General features: G+C 36.9%; 1 protein-coding gene across 1 annotated transcript in view; it reads right to left on the bottom strand.

Moving 5' to 3' along the window:
• fstl5 (follistatin-like 5) overlaps window positions 1-5,533 on the bottom strand; it is a gene marked incomplete at its 5' end in the record, with an annotated part of 146,138 nt that overhangs the window by 110,260 nt on the left and 30,345 nt on the right. The gene's annotated exons all lie outside the window — the stretch shown is intronic.

Below are 5,533 nucleotides of genomic sequence, written 5' to 3'. Positions count from 1 at the left end.
ACAGGTGCACAGCAACAACAGTAAATCTGTTGTATACTTTACACACTACGCATATTTTGTTGTTTTAAAATGCATATTTTGTTGTTTTAAAATGTTAAATTCAATACAAATATTCTTGAAGAAAAAAAAATGCCCTTCACAATATCCTTGAGTAAAAGGTGATATTAAATGTCTTGTTTTCCACCATTTTGTCAATTTCTGCCTGAAAAATAACAAAATTCTCCCACAAAGTGACCTTTATAATGACGGGTGCTAAAAAATCATTGAGAATTCATTTGATCCCAGGGCTGAAGAGTTTAGGGGGTTTGAAATGAAATGAAAATCGGATTGAAATGTAGATAAAGCGTCCTTGAGCAAGACATTTATTCCCAGCCTGCTTCTGGGGTGAAGTCCTGCAGCAGACCCTGAACTTTGACCAGTTTGTGGAGGAGGCAAGAAAAGGAGAGGGCTATAGAAATTCATAAAAACTGTTTTATGCTGCAGGATAGTGAGGATGACTTCTTTTACAAAAGGTTTAATGAGAACAAGATTTTCTTATAAGAAATGGTCAGTGTGTTTTTCTCTAAGGACATGATCTTGTTGTAGCCTGCCATTTCACCCTGTATGAACACTAATGGGTCTTGACAGGCCACAGGTCAGTCTGTACAGTAACCCATGAACCACATCAAATATATCGGCTTTCTAACAGCAGCTTGCTCACTCTAAGATTGCCTAAGGACTCTAAGAATAGTCCTCAAGGGTGTAGGGGTATGATGAGCAGAGAAAAAAAGAACAACGGCTCTCACGGTTGCACTGTTACATAAAGTTAGGAACATAATGTAACGGACTGCTGGCAATGAGTACACAAAACGATGACTATTTGTGAAAAGGTCACTGTATTCATAAGTGTTTGTGTCCTTTAGAAGTAGTACTGCCAGAATAATAAGATTACAATAAAAATATATCTGAGGTTTTCCTTTTTTTTATCGCATGACAAACAGAGGATTTTTAATATCTCCAAACACACATCATTACATACAGACAACCGCTCCAATCTCTACCCTCGAGTTCAGTGTTGATGAATAAAAGCTCTGACACAGGCCCACAGCAAACAGCCTCATGAATTCTTTGCAATGAACACAATATAAAATCAAATAACACGCCTAATGCATATTAAGGAGCCACCATATGTTTTATCATTATGAAAGGATTACACAGAAGGAGAGATCAGGGTGTCATAACTTTGGCCTGAACTAATTGTGGTTGGCTAGACTCCCTAACATCAGCGAAGACATGTTGCAATGTGAGTTAAGTTTTCATCTTTTGCCAAATTTTAATCAACCACGTTCTAACCTTACTCTTGAGCCTCTTAAGTTCAGAAAGATGATATTTTCTATCTCTCAAGTTAATGTCTGGCACACAAAATAACCTGTGGGGGCAAGATTTTTTATTATTTATTTTGAATAATCTTTTGTGGGCTTGTTATGCTACCTTACATTTGCATGAATTAATATCGGTTTTGATATTGTTGACATAAATCAAATGTGTAATGTGAAAGGGGTTGCTATTAGTGCCAAATCATCAACCACAGAGGATCCTCAACCACCTCTGCAGCTTTAGAAAGCTTTTTGATATTTTTGGGCCATTTTTTGTTTTGAGACTTGTACATTTACAGTATAACTCAGTTTTACCTGTGTCCAGCAAAATACACTAATAAACACACTGTATGCCTGCCTAGTGCTAAATGGCAGACAGATTAAGTCAGGAACAAGCTGTTGTAGGAGATAATACATTTAAGCCATACCCAGGATAGTTTTCTCCAGAGTTGCTGAAGACAAAAGCAAAGCTGGGCTTACATTCATCAAGTGGCCAGAAACATGCCTCCAGATGGAATGATAATGTTGCTCTGTTTATGCTTAATGTGTAATTAGGCTATTAGGCTATTAAGACTGTTTGCAAACATGTTAAGCCATAAAAGCTTAATAAGCTAGCACTATGGTGGCTGTTATTTATTCATCAACATTTATTCATGGCTTGGGAAACCTAGTCTTTGGTGTCATGTATTTTCTACACTCAGCCATCTTCACCAAACTCCTTCAGTGCTGAACAATGTCACAATACATATATGGAACAAAATGAGAATGTTCCTCATGCAACACAAAGGTGCATTGCAGATTAGGTGCACAGGACCGTAATTTGTTGCACTGCATTTATTCTAGATAAGAGTGTCCAACTGAACTATAAAACTGTCACCGAAAAAAGAAAATAACTTAACTGAGAAGCATACGGACTGGAATCTACAAACTTTACTCTCACGTTGCACACAATTTGTGTTTCACCACCGACCAATAAATATTGACTAGAGAGTGGTGCTTCACTGCATTAATTACAATCTATGATGCATTTGGCTTTGAGCAGAATGGTCTCCTGATATATAAACTCATACAAAAGCAAGATGATCACCCAGTGTTCACAGATTATGCATAAGCAAATAGTTATAGCGATGCATCAGGGAAATGGCTTTGCTTTTTAGGTCGTATGCTTTACACATTGTGAAGTTAGTATTACAGTCTGACTTAAAAACCAAATTCCAAAAAGTAAACACTTGTTACTGTTGCACTATTTATACTGTCAATGTCTATATTTAATTTCTTGTGTAATCCTGCAAACAGCTAATGAAGGATTTTGATTTTCAAGTAGGTTAATATAATGATGCGTTATAAGTTGATAAGAGTAAAGACTTATAAAAACACATTTTCGAAGCTTGCTGTGCACCACTGTCAAATGAAATTTCAATATTAAATCCTGAAATGTCACTTTTGAGAGATAAGTGACTTTCAATTAAAACATGTTCATGAATATCTGAGCTTGGTTTTAGCAGTTGTAGGGTAAACAATCTGACTTGTTAAGTGGTAAGCCTCATTCACATCCCTAACATTTCCCCACACACAGTCCTGCATTATCCTCTAGCCGTCACAGAGGATTTAGACGAGATACAAGTGTGTACACTGTGACCTGATTGGAGTCAGTCAATTTGCTAGTTTATTAAATCCCTGCAGTGCCCTGGCATAATGATTATTTAGTGAATTTGTGTCGCACAGCCAGGCATCCTCTGCCACCAGCAGGGTCAGCGAAGGGCACAGTCATTTGTTATCAGTATGCACATCCCACAGTCTGGTCATCATCTGACATCAGAGACAAATGAGGGATTGGCCACAGCCATTCATTTATTGATGACCTCTTACTTTTTCAGAGCATGGGCAGAAATACATGATGCTCAGTGTTCAATGTGAGCCTGGATGTTGTTATGACGATTTCAAACTGTAACTGTGCACCATCTAGGAGGAAAGTTCATGGTAGGGGTGGAGGCAATGTAATTCAGAGTACTGCTGAAGGACAGTTCAGCACAGCCGGACGACACAAAACAGTATGATATATTACAGTAGGCGTGTTATGATACAATACAGTACATGAATTGATGATGATGATGATGCAGGATGTGAAGTTCTGAGTTCTGCTATCTACAAGAGAGAATTTTTACCCATTAATAAACAAGAAACTGTTGAAAAAAAGCAGATCTAGGTTAACTGTACCAAATATTTTCAAAAATTTATCCTATTTATACATGTTTATGGAGGTGATAAAAATGCATGTGAATTAAAAAAATAGATGGGTAAAAAAGATGTGAGATGAAAAATGGAGTGATAAATGAAATGATTTGATTCATTTAAAGCTGATTTGATTAAACAGTCGTGATATGATAAAAACAGAGCCATGTTTCATTAGTTCCCCTGTCTTACATTCATTATTCACAACACAAAATCGCCATTTATCAATTAAGAAAAGTGGCCTCAAGGGTTGGAGTAAGAAATAGTTGGAAAGAAAAGGAAGTGATGATAATGCTTACAGTTTAATAATAATGGAGGTGATGAAATGTATGTGAACTGAAAAATAGAGTTAGAAATTGTTGATTTGATAAACTTGATTGACATTTTATTTGAAACTGTGTTGCTATGATAATCCTGGGCTTTGTTACTGTCTACTATTCATCATTCACAATACAATTGACATTTATCTTCTACAGCAAGCCATTACTGTTGCTTCTGCCCAAAATGTTAATCAAACACCACGCCCACTTCCATATGACAAAAGCCTTGACGGCATATGATAGCTACAGAAGTTTGACATGGGACACTGAATTTAATGAATTTATTGTTTATCAGGGTGTTGGTATCAGAGTAATGGGTAACATTAATTCTGAAGGACTATAATTTAAGTTTAGAAGTTTGAGTCAAGCATAGAGGCTGTATTATGTGTAACTCTGGTTGTGTCTGTGCTTTATTTGCAGTTGGTTTGGAGCTCCGGTGCTGATACAGCGCATAGTGAACTGTAGAAAACCAGTTAACACGTCTACCTCTTCAGCTTTCATAGTAAGTCACGTGTGACTTTTAAGAATTGACTGATTATCAGTCTGGCCAATTATTGGACCTGATATCTGATCTGATCTGATCTTTCCGATTATTGTAATTGTTTTTTGTTTGTTTTTTATCCGATCACTGATACATAAATTCATTTAAAAATGCACTTCTTTGGGGTGCCCTGGTAGCTCACATGTTAGAGCTGAGTCATTGCTGCTATCACGTTGTTAATATATAACATTTAAATAATTGAAAGCAACTTAAGGCTTTCCAATGCTGTTTTGCTGTAATAAATAGAGCATAATTCTTTGTTCGTTAAGGAAAGACCTACACACACACCATATCAGTCTCCTTGATCGCTGATAATCAGTATCAGAATCGCCCCTGAACAAACACATATTGGTCGACCCCTACTGACAATGTTTTGACGACTGATGACACCTAAATAAGCTGAGTTAGCATCAGCTATGATTCATTTGACAGCTCCTCCGCACATAAACTGCACAGACTAAAAACAACTTCCGACAACTCTGTTCATCAGCTGTCCATCATTTACTTGATACTTGACATCTTGACACTTGACAATAGACAATCACCTAGATTAGGTAAAAACAGACTTGCTGACATTTTAAACTAAAGTAAACTACTCGCATTAGAACTGCAAAACCTTTATTCAACACTTGCATTACTACAGTAAATCGCAAATCTAACTTGTAAATCTATAACCTTGTTTGATGAAGTTAATCAGCTAAAGCTTTTGGCGTGTAGAACACCTTTAAGATGCAAAATAAATTTATTAAATGTCTCAACGCCCTGTGCAGGAAAAATGTTAACCTTTAGTCAGAGCATGTAGGCAACACCAAGGTCCTGACACATGTGACTGTGCATCGTTTGAAGGGCATCATCCTCTGATGCATGCATAATGAGGTGAACACCGTGTAAAAGGATAACAGACACACTCGAACATGGCCAACATGATCAGATTGTCATTGCATATGGATCAAAGCTTCTTAGAAAAAGGCAAACATGGGAACAAACACAAAGCAATAAAATGGAAACTGCCCTCCACAAATGTGTAACAACCTACTCTCTTTGTAAAGCCATTTGAGCTGCCTTCTATTCAATTCAATTCAATT

The sequence above is a fragment of the Morone saxatilis genome, unplaced genomic scaffold (genome assembly GCF_004916995.1).
Source record: "Morone saxatilis isolate NCDOM2014 unplaced genomic scaffold, NCSU_SB_2.0 Contig22, whole genome shotgun sequence".
NCBI lineage: Eukaryota > Metazoa > Chordata > Actinopteri > Moronidae > Morone > Morone saxatilis.
This window is presented reverse-complemented; position numbering and strand designations above follow the sequence as displayed.